The sequence below is a fragment of the Pseudophryne corroboree genome, chromosome 1 (assembly GCF_028390025.1).
Source record: "Pseudophryne corroboree isolate aPseCor3 chromosome 1, aPseCor3.hap2, whole genome shotgun sequence".
Lineage (NCBI taxonomy): Eukaryota > Metazoa > Chordata > Amphibia > Anura > Myobatrachidae > Pseudophryne > Pseudophryne corroboree.
In genome coordinates, this window is record NC_086444.1 from 1091544807 (window position 1) to 1091564423 (window position 19617).

The 19617-nt window shown below is 47.0% G+C and overlaps 1 long non-coding RNA gene across 1 annotated transcript in view; it reads left to right on the plus strand.

The window, feature by feature from the left end:
* Positions 1-12469, plus strand: part of LOC134927312 (uncharacterized) — a 91270-nt gene extending 78801 nt beyond the window's left edge. The window contains exon 3 of the long non-coding RNA XR_010177609.1: positions 11138-12469. This is a non-coding gene — a long non-coding RNA (uncharacterized LOC134927312). The remainder of the gene's footprint in view (positions 1-11137) is intronic.
* The last annotated feature ends 7148 nt before the right edge of the window (positions 12470-19617 follow it).

Genomic DNA, 19617 nt, shown 5'->3' on the forward strand with positions numbered 1-19617 from the left:
GAAGATATAAAAAGTGTAATAAAAAAGGTGGTATTACTAGAAAATTCAATAACCCCTCCCTTTCATGCATCTGGATGACATTACTAATTGGATAAATGCAGTTACCAAACGTCTTGTTGCATATACGTGTGCAGCCAAATTGGATGGTGATCTGGTTAGTTAGCACTTGGGCTGAACGGGTATATCAGTTCCGGAAACACAGTAGGGACTGTAATTGTAGTCAATGGATATTGGCACACACAGTCATTTTTATTCCATAAAGTCCATAACCGATAACAACCCACCATATAACATTAGGGTCCTTGTTGGGGTCCTGTTCATATTGGGGCTCTAAACGCCGCAATATTTGATCAAGTTTGTAATATTTGTAAATAATAAATAAAGTTGTTGGACTGATCCATATGGAAACGCTTTTCCAAGTGCACAGCACAGTGAGTGTTAAACGCCAACACACCTAAACTCCTGGATGCATGTGTTGCAGTTTAATGTATGCTGTGCTGCGAACAAGGTACAGTGGTTGTTATAAGGATAAATGCTTCCTCAGAGAGCTGCTTTTTACAAGCGTAATTAATGAGTGCTGGCTGCGGGTAACATTCCAGTGTCCAGAGCTCAGTTGTAAAGCCACACACAAAAAAATAAAAATTAATTTAATTGCTAAATATTCTAATAAACATGTAATTTCCTCTTTGACCTTAGCAGTTCTTGTTCCACTTACAGACTGGGAAGAAAGCATAAAATATTAAGCACACCATGTTGCTTGCTTTTATTTCTAAATCTCAAGGTCGCAGTGTTTCACATGTGAAAATGTATGTACACGCATGTATCTCTTCTAGGGGTAGTTACTGTAGAATGCACAGATGTAACGGAAGAGATAAACAGATGTACTCCTGTGCAGTTATTATTAATGGAATCCACACTAAGGGGTACATTTACTAAGGTGGGAGGTTTTTTTAGTACTGCTAATGTTGCTCATAGCAACCAATCAGATTCTACTTAACAGTTATCTAGCCGCTTCTAGAAGATAATAGTTAGAATCTGATTGGTTGCTATGGGCAACATCACCAGTTCTAAAAATGTCACACGTTAGTAAATTTACCCCTAAGTGCATCATTTAGAGTAAAGACAGCTACTGTAGATGGATCACCCTTGGACCATGCTAAAACCATATTGCATTGAAAGGCAGACCAATTTGAAAAGTGCATCCTAACCAAGGAGGTCATTCAGATCTGATTGCTGGGCTGCGTTTTTTGCTGTCCTGAGTTCAGATAGTCGCCACCTACAGTGGGAGTGTATTTTCACCGTGCAAGTGTGCGATCCCATGTGTACGCCGAGCTGCTAAATTCTGTGTATGCAGTCTCTGCGCAGCCCAGGACTTACTCTTTCAATGCGATTGAATCCTGCTGATCGGGGCCGTAGCTCACGTCAGACACCCTCCCTGAAAACGCTTGGGCACGTCTGTGTTTTCCAGAATACTCCAAGCAAACGGTCAGTGACCACCCACAAACGGCATCTTCCTGTCAATCACCTTGCGAACGCTCGTGCAAACGGATTTTCCGCACCATCCGTCGCTGACCGGCGATTCCCGTTGTTGTTGTCCAACACGCGTGTGCATTGCGGTGCATACGCATGTACTGTTATGACCTGATCGCCCGCTGTGTGAAAACGCACAGCAGCGATCAGATCTGAATTACCCCCCTAATTCTAAATCACATTGTAATAATAATACAGCAACCCAGCATTGTGGGCTTATTTACTAAAAAGTGATGAATGGGCTGGTTTGTTATATGCCACCAGTGGCAAACGCAGGATTTGCATGGGGGGGTTTCCAGAACTGGGTGGAGCCAAGCACGGGGGTGGGGACTGAGGTGACCCAGTATATGCTGGGTCCGTAAAACTAGTGTGTCTGTGTGTGTATATTTATATATATATATATATATATATATATATATCTACACATATGTATACCGTATATACACCTATGTATATATTTATATATATATACACATATACACATAGCATATTAAACATGCATATATATATATATATATATATATGAAAAAGAAAACAATGGAGGGCGCAATGGTGAGTGTAATCATCAAAAGTGCTTTACTGGCAAAGTATTTACTCACATACATTGAAAGTAAAAGGTAACCAGCGCAGTGTAGACAGCTCGTGTAGCCTCCGGATGGCCTACACCGATGTGTAACGTTGCTCTAGGAATACCAATAGCCGCTCTGGACATCCAGCCGCACGGACAACAAACGGACCTCACACGCCGCTCATCTGGGCACTGGGTCCACGTCACAAGTCCTGCTGGTCACGCCCAACGCGTTTCGTCACGGGACTTCGTCAGGGGGTGTGGCTAGCACCATTACAACACACAATTTATATCCAAGCCACATAATTGATACAATATACATACATAATAGAAAATCTACAATAACAGCAGCATAAACAACATTTCTAAAATACTAAAACACATTATAGATACATTATCATGATACATATTAAAACCAAATGATTTAAGTTATTATAAACATCGTGCTAATAAACACACTTTATAAAACCATCTCAATTGACAAGGGTGCACTGATTAATGATTAACGCACCTCCTGAAAACGGTCAAGCACTTTTATTTAAACTGCAAACATTATACTATAAGAGAAGATTAGATTACCTTAATATGAGTAATACTTTTTAATAGCAGGCTCTAACCTAATTTTTTCATACTGTCAGAGTTTATTAAAGAACCATACCTATTATATTGAGACGCAAAAAACTAAAAACTATTTCTTATCGCTAAAAGATTTTTTTAAAATGTTTATTAATGAAAATTACATAAAGACCGCAAAAAATATATATAACTAAACATCAGCAGCCATCATTGCTGAAGTATCAGTGCACATAGAACACAAATGAGCCAATGGCCCAACTACAGTGTGTTAAAATCACCAATACCAGCAAAAGATGGGCACTAGTGCAAAAAGGGCGTGATGTCATAATTCTCATTAAGCCCAAAGGGGCTGATAGTGTTTAATGTATGTATCCAAAACATTTCCCTTTTTCCTAAAAGTTTGGACACATCACCCCCCCCTGTCATCCAATTTCACATGCTCAATCACTTTAAAAGTAAAATTACTCAGCGACCCTCCATTACAATTTAAAAAATGCCTAGGGACACTATGGTCTTTAAGTTTATTGGCTATACTTCTAATATGCTCAAGTATCCGGAGCTTTAATTGTCGCTTAGTTTTTCCTATATATCGTGCTCCACATGAGCATTCTAAAAGGTAAATAACTGAGGTCGTTTGACAGTTAATCATACTTTTAATATCCCAAGATTTTAACTTTTTACTGTCCCAAATTTTCTTTCTCGCTTTGTCCATGAATTGACAGACTTTACAATGATTACATGGGTAACATCCTGTTATGTGGGTTTTACCTAACCATGTCTCATCTGTTAGTTTGCTAAGATTACTAGGCGCCAGTGAGTTCTTAAGGGATTTTGCTCTCCTAAAAACCACCTGTGGACCTGCAGGTAAATAAATGGTCCTTCAAAATCGGATCTAGAGACAATACACCCCAATGGTTCTTTAGAATTCTCTTAATTTCATTACTCTTTGTATTATACTTAGTAATAAAAGGCATAAAAGCTGAGTTTTGTTCCTTATTTTTCTCTTTATATACTAACAATTGCTTTCTATCAAGACTATCTGCTTTCTCTTTACATTTAGTGACCAATTCTGCTGGATACTTTTTCTCTAAAAATCTTTTTTCATAAAGTGCGGCTTGCTCATTAAATTTATCTTGTTCTACACAGTTTCTCTTTACCCTCAGAAACTGCGAATAGGGTACTGTATGTTTGTAACCCAATTTTTCAGATGACAGCTCTTAAAATGTACATAGTTGTTACTATCAATTTTCTTAACATATGTATAGGTGTTAATATTCTTACCAGGACTCCAGTCTGTCGAATCAATTACTAGATCTAAAAATTCAATTTTATTCTTCTGATAATTGGAGGTGAATTTTAAACTGTAACAATTAGTATTCAAATAAAGCATAAATCTATTAAAATCATCCTCAGTCCCCTTCCAGATAATTAGTATATCATCTATATACCTATAAAATCTGTATATGAATTCTGAAAATGGATTATTATGGAAAATTACTTCAGATTCCCATTTGCCCAAATACAGATTAGCAAAGCTCGGGGCATAGGGGGTCCCCATTGCACAGCCGCATAGCTGATTATAAAAATGACCTTGGAATTTAAAATAATTATTATTCAGGACATGTCGTATACATTCTATCAAAAATGATCTCTGATCCTCACTTAGGGTTTCATCATTAGACAAATAAAAATAAATTGCTTCAAGTCCCTCTTTGTGCGGAATGCACGTATACAGGGATTCAATGTCTATGGTGCACCAACTATAATCAGAGTCCCAAGTCATTAAATCTAGATTTCTTAAAACATGAGTAGAGTCTTTTATAAAAGATTGCAAACACAACACATAATTCTTAATATAAACATCTATGTATTCAGATAACCTTGATGTAGCAGAATCAATCCCGGCAATTATTGGTCGACCAGGGGGTTTCGTCAACCGCTTATGGATCTTTGGAAATAATAATAGATCGCCAACCTGGGATAAGGATTGTGTATATAGTTGATTTCTTCTCTACTTAAACACCCCTTTCTAAAACCATCCTCCAATAATGACTTAATTTCTTCGACTATTCTCGAAGTGGGATCAGTGGTTAATTTCATATACGTTTTTTTGTCATCTAGTAACCTAAATGCTTCCTCTAGATAGTCAGTTCTATTTAAGATATCTCCTATATAATAGCCCAGATCTGTGACTTTGTGCTTCATTTGCTAACGCTGGGCGGAGTCACAACACTGGGCGGAGTTAGTCAAATGAGTCACAGATCTGGGCAAATCTATAGGAGACTAGGAGCAGAAGCAGATGGTATGGGCATGGCATAGGCAGGGGTGCATACCTCCCAGCTTTCTTTAGGCAGAATGAGGGACACACGCACGGACACGCACGGCGAAAGGGGGGCGTGGTCAACGAAAGGGTGTGTGGCTTCACGGGAGGACCCGCGATCGCGAGCCACGCCCCCGTTTTCATCAGTGAGGGGGCATGCCCAGCGCTCTGTGAGCTGCTGGCATGCCCCCAGGGACGGATTATGAGTCTGGGGGGCCCAGGGCACTTGAGTCATCTCATTGCTGTGCCTGCTGTGGGGTTGGGGGCGTGGCCTAATCGCGGACGAGTGGTCACGCCCCCTTTTGCAAATTCCAGGGATTTTGGCCCCTCAGCTAGGGGTAAATCCAGACACCCCCCCTACACACCCGCACAGGCAGAAGAAAGCAGGGAGGCTTCTGCCTCCCTGCAACACCACAGACCTGCCAACACGCAGCAGAGTGTGCTGACTGTAGGACAATGCTGCTGCTGTTACTGGCAGGATGGGGAGCTTCAGAGCTGGGACAGAGCTACTCCAGCCGGGGGCCCCCTAAAACTGTGGGGCCGCGGTACGTACCCCCTGCCCCCCCCTTAATACGACTCTGCTGCCGGAACCCCCTCTTAATCCGTACCCCCTGATGCCCCCTCTCCCTCTGTCTCCACTAAATAGACTCCTGTACTCGCTGTACTAGCAGAACAGCGAGTACAGGAGCTTCCCGACTGCCCCCACCCCCACGTGGGACACTGCTGCCCGCGGGTGGGACAGCGGGACAGACCCCAAAAAATTGGACTGTCCCGCGGGACAGTTGGGAGGTAAGGGGGTCTGTGTGAGGGGATATGCCATACAGACAGACGGGCACCGGCTCACTGTGTGCTTGACCCCCCACATCAGCATACTCAGCAGGGGCTCTCTGGCGCAGAGGAGCGTCACTTTCTGGCACACTCCACGCTTCTTAGCTGCAGTTTTGTGGGGCACCTGCCACTGTGCAGGTTCCGTACCGCCTCTGTTATCTCCAGCCCCAGCAACCCCACCGCTACCTGCAGTGAGGTGCACCCAGCTCCTCACACTTTAGCCGGCGGGCAGCGCTGCAGAAGTCTGCGCTGCTTGCAGGCTCCGACCCCCTCCTCCCTCCAGCCGCAGCGTCTCCTGGGAGCTAACCAGTCACTCCCAGTCTCCCCTTTCCACAGTGCCCGGCAGCCACGAGGTCCGCGCCGCATGCATGCTATGACCCCCTCCTCCCTCCAGCCGCAGCGTCTCCTGGGGGCTAACCAGTCACTCCCAGTCTCCCCTTACCACAGTGCCCGGCAGCCGCGCGAGGTCCGCGGTGTGTGACTGAGGAGGGGGGAGGGATGCGGACGGGCAGAGGAAGCAGGACTCCAGCCTGAGAGAGTCAGCCATGCCAAGTCTCCACCAGCAGCAGATCCCAACAGGTTGGAGTGGAACAGCAGCAGCCAGCAGCAGTGACTCCGGTAAGACATCTGTCTGTCACCACTGTTTTGTCCCTAATACCAATCTCTCCCGTGCCCTGTGTTCTGTCATGTCCCTGTCACCCCTGGCCTTGCCCTGTCACCCCTGGCCTTGCCCTGTCACCCTTATCTTGGTCCTTTCACCCTTATCCTGGCCCTGTCACCCTTATCCTGGCCCTGTCACCCCTGTCCTGGTCCTGCCGCCCCTACCCTAGCCCTGTCACCCCTATCCTGTCCCTGTCATTTCTGTCCTGGCCCCGTCGCCCCTGTCCTGGCCCCGTCACCCCTGTTCTGACCCCATCACCCCGGTCCTGGCCCCGTCACCCCTGTCCTGGCCCTGTTACTGCATACCCTCCAACTACCTTTTTGCCAAGTATAGTACCCGCAGCACCTCCAGACCCCTCCCCAATGCACCACACCTCCGCACCTTCCCCACCACCACATGCGGCACTCCACCCCTCCCCCACACGCTGTGTCTCCAGACCCCCTACACCACCGGCAGCTCCCACTCCGCCGCCCCTCCACCACCCACAGCACCTCCAGACCCCTCCACCATCCACCCACATATATGTCTCCCCCCCCTGCCCCCCTCCACCCACAGACACCCTCCTCCATCCGCGGTCCCCCCCTCCCCCACCCATGGCACCCCTGCACCTCCACCACCTGCAGCGCCTCCGGACCCCTTTCCCCATCCGCCGCACCACCTGCACCTTCCCCTCCCCCACCCACGGCGCCTCCGGACCCCCTACCCCACCCCCGCCCCTTCCCATCCCACAGCACCTCCGGAACCCTTCACCCATCCACAACATCCCTGCACCTGCCCCTCCCCCACCCATGGCACCCCTGCCCCTCCCCCACCTGCAGTGCCTCCGGACCCCTCCCCCATCTGCAGCCCCCACTCCTCTGCCCCTCCCCCACCACCTCCCGACCCTTCCCCATCCGGCCTCCCCAACCGCTTCCGCCGCCCCCCTCCACCCGCAGCATCTACAGACACCCTCCCCCATCCGCAGTCCCCCCCGCACCCACTACATTCTGTACATCGTGCCCTGCAGGTGCTGTTCACGCCATCGCAAGGGGCTGCGCCTCCTTCACCATCGTACACCCTTTCATTGTGCAATATTTACCCACTAACAAAGGAATGCAGGTAATACTCCATATAATACAAATATTGAACCCCAGAAAGGCATGCAGGGGTTAGCCCCTTGCGACGGTGTGAAGAGCGCCCGTAGGGCGCGATGAAGCACCTAGTATATATATATATATATATATATATATACACACACACATACAGTACACGTATATATATGCATGTATATATATCATATGTGTTTGTGTTTATATGTATGTATGTATATACATGTGTATATATGTATGCACAAATTGCACATGGATATATATGTACTATAATTAAAATAAAGTAAACTTTTATTAAGCACTTACAAGTGCCACCAGGAAGAAAGCAGGCTGCAGAGGACGCTAAACAGCCATTAATAATACTCATGCAGCAAAAAAATAAATAAATAAATAAATATATAAATATTTTTTTTTTGGTGGAGGGGGGTTTCTGGGTGCTCAGAACACCCCCCCCCCTGGGTGCGCCACTGGCCACTGTTCACCAATAAAACATCATTATCAGAATAGAAATAATAATAAAAAAACAGTAAAAACAGTAAAAAAAAAATATTATTTTATTAATATATTTTTTTCTTTTTAAATTCTTAAATAATGAAGCATTTTTTCCCCATTATCGTAATCCTAGGATGTGCTAGAGATAAGAGTACTGCGACTGTAGAATAGAATTTTTCTTAAATAGGCTTTCTGCATGGAGAACTCTGTGCCAGAGAGACCCGCAACAGTTATCACCAGCAATACCCAGGGCCACAGAGAGCTGGGCTGGGCCTGTGTACTTTTTGAGGACGACGCCTAATTGTGGAGGTGTGAGCACGCCTCCTTTGAAAATAGAAGAACATTTTCTTTGTAGCACCACAATTTGGTGGTACAGCGCGCGGAAGAGATGCCGGCGTGATTCCCCCAGCCAGGGCAGTGGCGTAACTACTGCCCCCGCAGTCCTCGCGGTGGCTTGGGGGCGAGGGGCTGCGGGGGCGCCACTGACTTTGCACAGATTGACATGCGGACGAGCGTCCGCATGTCAATCTGCGGTCTCCCTCCCTGCTGTAAGGACTTGGAGGGACACGGAGCGCATAGCGCGTGTCTCCTGTGTCCCTCCTGGCTCTCCCCCGGCCGGTCTAAGTGCCGTTCGTGAGCTCTGATTGGCTCACGAACCGGCACTTCCTTTATTAGACTTGCCGGGGGAGAGCCAGGAGGGACACAGGAGAGACGCGCTATGCGCTCATTGTCCCTCCAACACAAAGGTGCGGGGGGGGGGGGAGAGGAGAGCAGGCACTGGGGGCATATACCTGGCACTGGGGGCATATACCTGGCACTGTGGGGGAAGATCTGGCACTGGGGGCATATACCTGGCACTGGGGGCATATACCTGGCACTGTGGGGGTAGATCTGGCACTGGGGGCATATACCTGGCACTGTGGGGGTAGATCTGGCACTGGGGGCATATACCTGGCACTGGGGGCATATACCTGGCACTGTGGGGGAAGATCTGGCACTGGGGGCATATACCTGGCACTGGGGGCATATACCTGGCACTGTGGGGGAAGATCTGGCACTGGGGGCATATACCTGGCACTGGGGGCATATACCTGGCACTGTGGGGTAGATCTGGCACTGGGGGCATATACCTGGCACTGGGGGCATATACCTGGCACTGTGGGGGAAGATCTGGCACTGGGGCCATATACCTGGCACTGGGGGCATATACCTGGCACTGTGGGGGTAGATCTGGCACTGGGGGCATATACCTGGCACTGGGGGCATATACCTGGCACTGTGGGGGAAGATCTGGCACTGGGGGCATATACCTGGCACTGGGGGCATATACCTGGCACTGTGGGGGAAGATCTGGCACTGGGGGCATATACCTGGCACTGGGGGTATATACCTGGCACTGTGGGGGTAGATCTGGCACTGGGGGCATATACCTGGCACTGTGGGCATATACCTGGCACTGGGGGCATATACCTGGCACTGTGGGGGAATATCTGGAACTGGGGGCATATACTTGGCACTGTGGGGGAATATCTGGCACTGGGGGCATATACCTGGCACTGTGGGGGAATATTTGGCACTGGGGGGAGCAGGCACTGAGGGGGCATATGTGGCACTGTGGGGGAAGATCTGGCACTGGGGGCATATACCTGGCACTGGGGGCATATACCTGGCACTGTGGGGGAAGATCTGGCACTGGGGGCATATACCTGGCACTGTGGGGGAAGATCTGGCACTGGGGGCATATACCTGGCACTGTGGGGGAGCAGGCACTGAGGGGGCATATGTGGCACTGTGGAGGAATATTTGGCACTGGGGTTAGCAGGCACTGAGGGGGCATATGTGGCACTGGGGGAGGGGTATATTTGGCACTGGGGGCATGTACCTGGCACTGGGGGCATATACCTGGCACTGTGGGGGAATATCTGGCACTGGGGGCATATGTGGCACTGGGAGCACGGCACTAGCAACAAGCACTACCCCCTAGCAACGAGCATGACACCCAGTGCATGAAACCCCTGGCAACGAGCATGACACCCAGTGCATGAAACCTCTGGCAACGAGCATGACACCCTGAGCATGAAAACCCCTGGCACCATGCATGGAACCAAGAGCATGAAACCCCTGGCAACGAGCAGGTAATTTAAAAGTAATTAGAAGCCTTACTGTAGAACTTAATGTGTAATGGGCATTACGGTGTGTGGCATAATGTATCACGGACATTGCGGTGTGTGTCATAATGTGTCGGGCATTACGGTGTGTTGTATACTATATCACGGGCATTGTGGTATGTGGTATAATGTCTCAGGATCATTGTGGTGTGTGTCATACTGTGTCACAGACATTGTATGTGCTATAATGTATCAGGGGCATTGCAGTGTGTAGCATAATGTATAACGGGCATTGCGATTCCTGTCATAATGTGTCACAGACATTACGGTGTGTGGCATAATGTGTCGGGGGCATTACAGTGTGTGCATATTGTGTCATGTGCATTGTTGTGTGTGGCATAATGTCTAAGGGCCATTGCAGTATGTGGAATAATGTATACTGGGCATTACTATAAGGAGGAAAAATGACAAATAATGTAAGGGGCATGAATCAGGATTATTTTTCTTTCCTGTGGTGGCTAACGTCTGGGCGTGCAGGTTGCAAATCTGGGGTATAAGGTAGTCTTTTCCTGCAATACCACGCCCCTTTACGCGAAGCCACGCCCATTTTAACGAAGCCACACCCCCTTTTGCAATGCACTAAGCAATGATAACAGTGGAGTAGTGAGCCAGTGGAGAAGTTATAATAATTTGCATACTATAAAAGTATACAGAGCCGCTGATTGGTTGCCATGGGCAACTTCTCTACTGGCTCATTTCTCCACTTTTATCACTACTTAGTACATGTCCCCCTAAGTAGGCTTCATATCAGTTTTTGAACACTGTAACAAAGTTGATTGATGTAAATGAACCACTATCTCTGATTATTTACACCAGTGCCTTGTACTGCATTTATCTTCTGCACACAGGTCCGATGTTATCATCATTATTATTATTACTACTACTAAAGAGCCTCCTTGTTCACAGGTACTAAGGAGACCACAGAGGACCATGTTCGCCATCTGCTCAGTGCGGGGAAGGCTGGGGGTTATCTGGATGTGTTAAGCAGTTATCTCTATAAAGCTTTAAACTTGACGTGCAATCACTGAGGACTTGGCACTGCTGAAATCTAAGCCTACAGAAACAATACTCCCTAAGATTCTTCACAGCCCTCTAAATCATCCCCCCTATCAGCTCTTCATGACGTGCAGGAACTAAAAACTTAAATATATTGGAAATAGAGGATTAGGCAAATCCTCTCTGAGAATGTTTCCAGTTATAAAAATAGTTTCAAGATGATCATGGGAAAATACATGTAGCTACATTTCCAATAAATCTAACACTACAATCAGCAACGTTACTGAGAAATATATTTTTTTTAAATGCAGGTGATATAGAAATGTTTTTCTAATATGTAATACTGAGCTACAGAGAGAGATCTGCAAGTGAGCCCTATCTACCATTCCTACAATTTCTATCTACCTAATAGAGCCCCAAGCACTAACAGTGCAATGTATTCAATTCTAGTTTTATTATTTAAGCCAGTGTTTCCCAAAGTCTGCAATTAATTACAGTCCAGGTTTTAAGGATATCCATGCTTGAGTCCAGATGGTTAAATGAAATTGACTGAGGTACTATTATAGTCACCTGTGCTAAAGCATGGGTATGCTTAAAACCTGGTCTGTAATGGTGGAGTTTGGCAAATAATGCAATAAGCATTAGTTACCCCAACGCTCACTGGCCAGGGCTCTCAGCACAGGGCTAGTGTTTTCCTGGGGAGGAGGCCATATTTTTTGCCCTAGTGCAGAGAATCCCAAACACGGTCCTCAAGGCACCCCAACAGTCCAGGTTTTAAATGTATCCATGCTTGGCCACAGGTGACTTAATTAGCACCTCAGTCAATTTGATTTAACCATCTGTGGTGAGCCATGGATATACCTAAATCTTGGACTGTTGGGGTGCCTCTGCCCTAGTGGATTCAGCCCTGTGTTGATCAGGCTAGGACTGTAATAATTAATGGTACACATTTGTAATTTAATTGGTACATCTTTCATTAATTAATGAATATTACCCCAATTAATATTAAAATATTATTGTCTGAATATATTAAAATGTTATTTATGAGCATTATTGCCCCAATAATACATTCTTTAAGTAATCGTGTCCCATCAATATATTTATTATTATTATTTTACTTGAGTATAATTCAGTGACACAGTATCTATGAAAAGAAAAGTCCGTGTTTTTACCTAGCACCCTGTATAATAAATGGGTACCATAACATGTGGAATAGCATTAAAGCTATGGATGCTTCTTACAGCCACTGAATTCTTGTACATTTTGTTAAGGTCACTGATGTTCTTTCTCTTCCCACAATAAGTCTGCGTCTGCACTTTTGTTACAGTGTTATATGAAGATTTTAAATCGTCATATAACTTCTTCTATGGAAGAAGGAGTCAGCAGAAGTGATGCATCAGGAGTGGATATCAGTGCATGGAATAGACGTGAAATCAAGGTGATTGGCTAAAGCTTAGCAACGTTTTAATCCGTTTCCTTTTCTCATCTAAGAGAAAAACAGCTGCAAAATGTAGAAGACGTGGAGAGCACCCAGCACTATTTGGACCCAATATGACCAGAAGAATTTTTCATTGCCCCTTGTATGACCTTAAATGCAGAACTACTAAGTAATTTATTTTCATTTCTTCATTTGTGAAAGTATTTCTTTTTTTTCTTCTTCATTTTTTCATTTTATTTGGCAAAGTGAGTGAGGGAGAGAGAAAAGATGTCTGACGTTAGGAGATAGAAGAGAATATGGCAAGGATGTACATTATGTAAGTGTCTAGAAATTCTGGAAGCAACCAGCAGACCCGCGTATGGGATAAGCAATTGACCAACCTTGGAAGCAATCACAGTGGTGATCGATTGTTGGTTGTAGTTGAATAAAGTGCGCAAACTCTAGGTTGAAAAAACTTAGGGGGAATTCAATTGCCCAAGGTAATTTACTGTAGATTTATTGATCCCCTGGGATTATCCAGTTAGCCCGAAGGCAGCCTGACTCCAGCACTTACTGGGGGACTCCAGCACTTATTGGGGATAAGTGACCTGTTTTCACAATCGCGACCGCAAAAACATATATGTCCAGGAACTTATCCCAGATCCTATGTGTTTTCACCCAAAAACTGAACATTTTCGGGAGAAACAAAAACAAGCTACAACTGAATTGTCTGAAAAAAACATCGGGCAAAAAAATCACAGTAAAAGACTGTTATTTCTTCTCCTAAAAAATTTCCAGTGACTAAGATGAAATTTTTTGTAGTAGACAGAAAGTTGATTTTTTCTTTTGTTCATGATAAAATGAGGTCTCTGTTGCTCTCTTCTTCAAACAATAGAAATTATATAAAACTTGTTGGAAATAAATATTTGTAGAAAATATATAATAGCTAAACTGCGGCGACCTTTAAGTTGCTGCAAATCGCCAGCTATTGCATCCAATTGGCAGACGTGATAGCTGACTCGGGCCGGCAACATTCTGGCGTGTTTTAATTATGTTAATTAATTAAATATTAAAGTAAAAATATGTGTATCCTTCCTCAATTCATACTTGCCGATTTTTCAGCTCAGATAGGAGATGCAGATGACCACTCTGAGGGTGGGGATGGGCTCTTCACGTCATTAGGTTCTACCCCTGTCATGGCAAAATGCAGTGAATATTGGCCCCGCCCCCTCCCTATGAACCCACAATTATCTCACCAACCTGCCCACTTCGATAGGAAGCGGACAGAATGCAGGAGATCCACCCACTGTTCCAGGGGTTCAGGGTACTACCCAAAAAATCGTGTGTCAGCTGCACCTTCTGGGAGCACTAGCTTGTTCTCACAGTCTAGGCTTTTAGTGAAATAATTGGGATGAGAAAGAAATTAAGTATCCTGGAGAGACTCCTCCCTGGTCCACCGACCCTGAAGACAGTCTAGTACTTGCATCGCCGAGTGTATCGACACACGCGGACAAGAGAGGAAGCAACGTATCTTGTCCTGAAGCTTCAGGACTTTCTCCTGTGACAAAAACAACCTCTGGTTGTGTGTGACCAACAACGCTCCCAGATGCACCATGCTCTGGGCAGGGACCAGGGATGATTTCTTCCAGTTGATGAGCCACCCGTGGGCTTGCAGAAACTGCATCGTCAGATCCAAATGACGGAGGAGAACCTCTGGGGAATTGGCCAGGATCAGCAGATCGTCTAGATACGGCAGGATCCGGATGCCCCGATGGCGGAGTGAAGCCGTCATAACTGCCATGACCTTGTTGAAAATTTGCGGAGCCGTGGTCAGACCAAATGGTAAGGCCTAGAATTGGTAATGAAGATTGCCAATTACAAACCGCAGGTATTGCTGATGTGACATGGCAATAGGGATATGCAGGTAAGCATCCTGTATATCCAGGGATACCATATAGTCCCCTGGTTCCAAAGCCAGGACAACAGAGCGAAGGGTCTCCATACGAAACTTGGAGACCCTCACAAACTTGTTCAAAGATTTGAGGTTGAGAATGGGCCGGGAGGAACCATTCGGTTTGGGGACTAGGAACAGCGTTGAATAGTACCCCCTGCCCCTCTGAGCCAGAGGCACCGGCACTACCACTCCGGTGTCCAGGAGGGATTGTACCACTAAACGGAGAGTTGTTGCATTCACCTGATCCGAAGGGATGTCTATCAGGCAACAGCGAGGAGGGGGACATGTCTTGAAGGATATAGGGTATCCATGAGTGACGACTACCCAAACGTCTGAAGTGGTCTTCAACCATACCTGAGTGAACTGTAGAAGTCGGCCTCCCACCCTGAGATCCCCTAGGTGGAGGCCCGCCCCATCATGCCGCAGGCTTGTCAGATTTGGAAGCCGGCTGACAGGCAGCCCAGGTACGTTTAGGCTTGGGCTTGGTGGTTTTGGAAGTGAGAGACTGTTTCTGGTCCGCCTGACAATTTGCTTTACCCGGAGGGCAAAAGGAACACAAGGAAGTACTCTTAGTACTAGGTAGATATGCAGTCTAAGCAGACGCCAAGTCAGCGACAATCTTGTTGAGATCCTCACCAAAGAGGATGTTTCCTTTAAACGGGAGCACCTCCAGGGTTTTCTTAGAGTCCAAGGCCACCGACCAGGACCGCAACCAGAGAATACGGGAGCTAAAATGGATGTCGTAGCAGCCTTGGCCGCCAGAACACCTGCATCTGAAGCTGCTTCTTTAATGTAATGAGATGCCATGACAATATAAGAGAGACATTGTCTGGCATGTTCAGAAAAATTGGACGGAACTCAGCCTCTATTTCCTGAAGTCACGCCTCAATAGCTTCTGCGGCCCAAGTAGCCGCAATGGTGGGCCTATGCGCAGCCCCTGCAAGGGTATAGATAGCTTTTAAGCAGCCCTCCACACTCTTATCCGTCGGCTCCTTGAGAGAAGTGACAGTAGTGATAGGCAGAGCAGATGACACCACTAGCCGAGCGATTTGTAAATCCACCGGTGGTGGCGTTTCCCAATTTTTACTCAATTCTGCCGCAAGGGGATAGTGGGCTAGCATCTTCTTGTGCGGGGTGAATTTCTTTCCTGGGTTCTCCCAGGATTCCTAACGTATGTCAACCAAATGGTCAGAATGAGGTAAAACCAATTTAGTAATCTTCTGACGTTTGAACCTGTCTGGTTTCTTAGATGTAGTAGCAGGCTCAGGATCATCAGCAATCTGAAGAATGAGCCTGATAACTTCTAATAGATCAGGAACATCCACCTGTGAAACGGATTCCCCATCAGAAACGTAATGATCAGAGTCTGTGGGGTCAGTATACACGCCATCTTCATCGGAAGAGGTATCCGGAACATGCGTGGATTGAGAGGAAGTATCAGCCCGCTTAGAAAACTTCTTTAGGTTTAGTCTTAGGGGGCGAGGTTCAGGAATATGTTTATCCAAAGAGTTATTCAAGTGCTGTAACTGAGTGGACAGAGCATCTGTCCATGGCGGATTAACCGCAGGGACTAAATAAGGCTGATAAGGCACAGGAGGTCCCATAGGGGGTGCAAGTCTAGTTACCAGCGTAGTCAGTAAATTAGAAAAGGCAGACCAAGGCGGGCCCTGATGTGCCCCCATTGTTACAAACTGACTGGAGGGGTACAGAACCCCAAAAACCTGAACCCTCCGCAGCCATGTTATCCTCAAATGCATCTGGGACATCATAACCGCGCACAGCGGAATAAGCCCCAGACTCATCACCCCCTGTAGCTGACATGATATGAAAGCATAAACCACGGGCGAAAAAGTACAATATCAGCAGATGTAATACCTATCACAAACCCCCCCGTGCAGTGTGACAGCACAAACAGAGGATTTATGAGGTAAATGTGACGGAAAAACACAGAGAAAAATACAAAATCCGACCTGTGCCCTTGCCCTGGTGGTGTAGTGGGGTCCCTGTACTGCATACCTCCCAACTGTCCCGATTTTCGCGGGACAGTCCCGTTTTTTTGGGACTGTCCCGCTGTCCCACCCGCGGGCCGCAGTTGTGAGGCTCATGCACTCGCTGCCCTGCTTAGCAGAGCAGCGGTGAATAGACGCTGTGCGCATGCGCACAGCGTCTATTCACTGGAGTCAGAGTGAGAGGGGGCATGCCAGCGGCTCACAGAGCGCTGGGCATGCCCCCTCAGTGACAGCGCGTGGTTCGTGATCACGGGTCCTCCCGCGAAGCTATGCCCCCTTTTCTTAGGCCACGCCCCTTTTTCGGGAACGCGCACGTGTGTCTCTCTTTCAAGTAATGAAAAGTTGGGAGGTATGGTACTGCCACAGTGTCCACGACAGCGTGCGCGGCCCGCCTCCTAATGGCCGCGGTGGATCGCGATTTCCAGCGGGTCCCGCCTGGGGGACCCTCTTCCCTCCTCCCTGAGTGCGGCCACGCGATCCCGGAGAACTTCAGTTAGTGTGTGTGCCCTGGGTGAAGAACTGGAGCCTCCGCTGTAAGTACCTGGCAACCAGGGACGCGGGAGTATACAGCGCCGCTGGGGGAGGTGATGGAGCTGCAGCAGGAGATATCAGAATGATATCTAGCACTAGAGTGCCTCTGCTGCAGCCCCTGAAGTCTTCTGTCTTCTTTATAGTAGCTCTTCTTAGGGCTGCTGGAGCAGCCCTGCCTGTTAGCAGGCACCAACTTATAAACTGAGCTCCTGTGCACAGAGGCGGGGTTATAGAGAAGGCGGCGTTGAGCATCTTGGGAACAGTCAAAGCTTTTAGCCTGTTGGTGCCTCGGATCAAGCTCCTACTCTACACCCCTGATGTTATTCCCTGTGGAATACCAGTGTACCCCGCTGCAGAAATATCTATATCTATCTATCTATCTATCTATCTATCTATCTATCTATCTATCTATCTATCTATCTATCTATATATATATATATATATGCACATTGAGGCCTGAGGGTGACAGGTTGACACACAATGCGGTCTGGGGGGATGATATGGTGACACAGATTGGGGTCTGGGGAGAGAGGGGGGACATGCTGATATTCATACTGTGGCTTGGGGGGGACATGGTGACACATACTGGGACCTGGGGGGACATACAGGGCCTGGGGTGTAGGCATAGCAGACAGTAAAGTAGCTCAGCACAGGGAACGCAGCCACAGAGATCAGTGTCCTCTACCTCCGTTGGCGCTCCTCATCAGTTCTGAGCTGCTCCGCCATCTTGACACAGTGACAGCCAGCAGCGCTGGTTGTGGACAAAGATTGAGGGGCAGATAGGGAAATCAGACATTGTTGGCTGATGCCTCCACTCCACAACAGCACTCACGGCTTTGCTCCGCCCAGAGAAAGCCTCACATGCAGACACCAATAAGCATGTGATCGGCACTGCAACATCCCTCCCCCTGCCCACCCACCAAACTTCCACACGGCTGCTTTTTCAGCCCGAAACTACAGCTGGGGTATCGGACAGTTGGGGGGATGGTCTACTCTGGTTTTATATTAGTATCAGTGAGGAGTCTGTGGGACAGTGAGTGTGGGCCCGTAATGTGTGGGGGTCCCGGGACGGCCGTCCATATCGCCCCTTCCGTAATCCAGCCCTGAATACTTTGGGGAGATGTATCAAAACTGATTGGTTGACTTGGGGAATTTCTCTACTTGCTCTCCTCAGTAAGTCTGACACATATGTCTTTGATGTTCCCCACGGGGGGTTATTCAGAGATCAACGCAGATCTTGCTTCCACAGCAAGACCTATGTCCATCTACACACATGCTGGGGGCCGCCCAGCACAGGGCAAGGCTGTCCAGCATGTGTGTGTTGTGCTCCCCATGATGTGTTCACAATTTAATTGCGAAGGCATCGATTTTTAGGTCGACCACTGCCTGGCTGCACTGGCAGGCAGTCTGGCGCCCTTTTTTCTCAGAGCGGCTGCATGTGACATCACGCAGCCGCCCCGAAAACAGTCCAAACACGCCTGTGTTGTCCGGACCACACCCACAAAACAACGCATCGATGGTGAAGGGGCTTGCATGTGTACTATGGTCAGTGTGCGTGCGCCGACCTGATTGTAGCGGCCGATGCATGCGAACGCAGTGGCTGCTTCCATCTCTGAATAAGGCTAAGAGTGGCACATAACTCAATGAAATATAAAAATCTCAAAGAGAGAAAGCCAAAGAGAATTCTTGCTCTTTTGATGGTATATGGTATTTGGATTGGAGCTGATACAAATTTGACCCCAATTTATAAACACACATACTTTAGATATTTACAAAAGGCTTAAGCTACGTTTGGAATTCCTAAAACGTTGACTTCTAGCAACAAACTTTGACATCTAAAGTCAGTAATAATCGGAAACATTTGAACCCATGACTGAAATTTAGGTTCAATTCTGCATATGGATCATTCACTATTTCCCTGTAAGGAAGCATGTTATTATTATTATTATTATTATTATTATTATCCTTTATTTATATGGTGCCACAAGGGTTCCGCAGCGCCGAATTACAGAGTACATAAATAATCAAACAGGAAAACAGCAACTTACAGTTGATGACAGTATAGGACAAGTACAGGGTAAATAAACATAGTTACATCAGCAGATGACACTGGAATAAGTATCAGGTGGCAGAAGACTGCTGGATTTGGTGCAGTTGAAGATTATTAAAGTAAGAAAAGGATAAGCACATGAGGGAAGAGGGCCCTGCTCGTGAGAGCTTACAATCTAAAGGGGAGGGGTAGACAGACAGGGGTGACACAGATGGGGTACATAGAGAATGTGGAACAGAGGCTTAGGATGAGATTTGGCTGGGTTTGGTGAAGAAGTGGGTCTTGAGAGCCCGTTTGAAGTTTTGTAGAGAGGTGGAGAGTCTGAAGGGGAGAGGTAGGGAATTCCAGAGAAGTGGTGCAGCATGTGAAAAATCTTGGAGGTAGGAGTGGGAGGAAGTAATCCGTAGGCAGGAGAGTCGTCGTGCATTA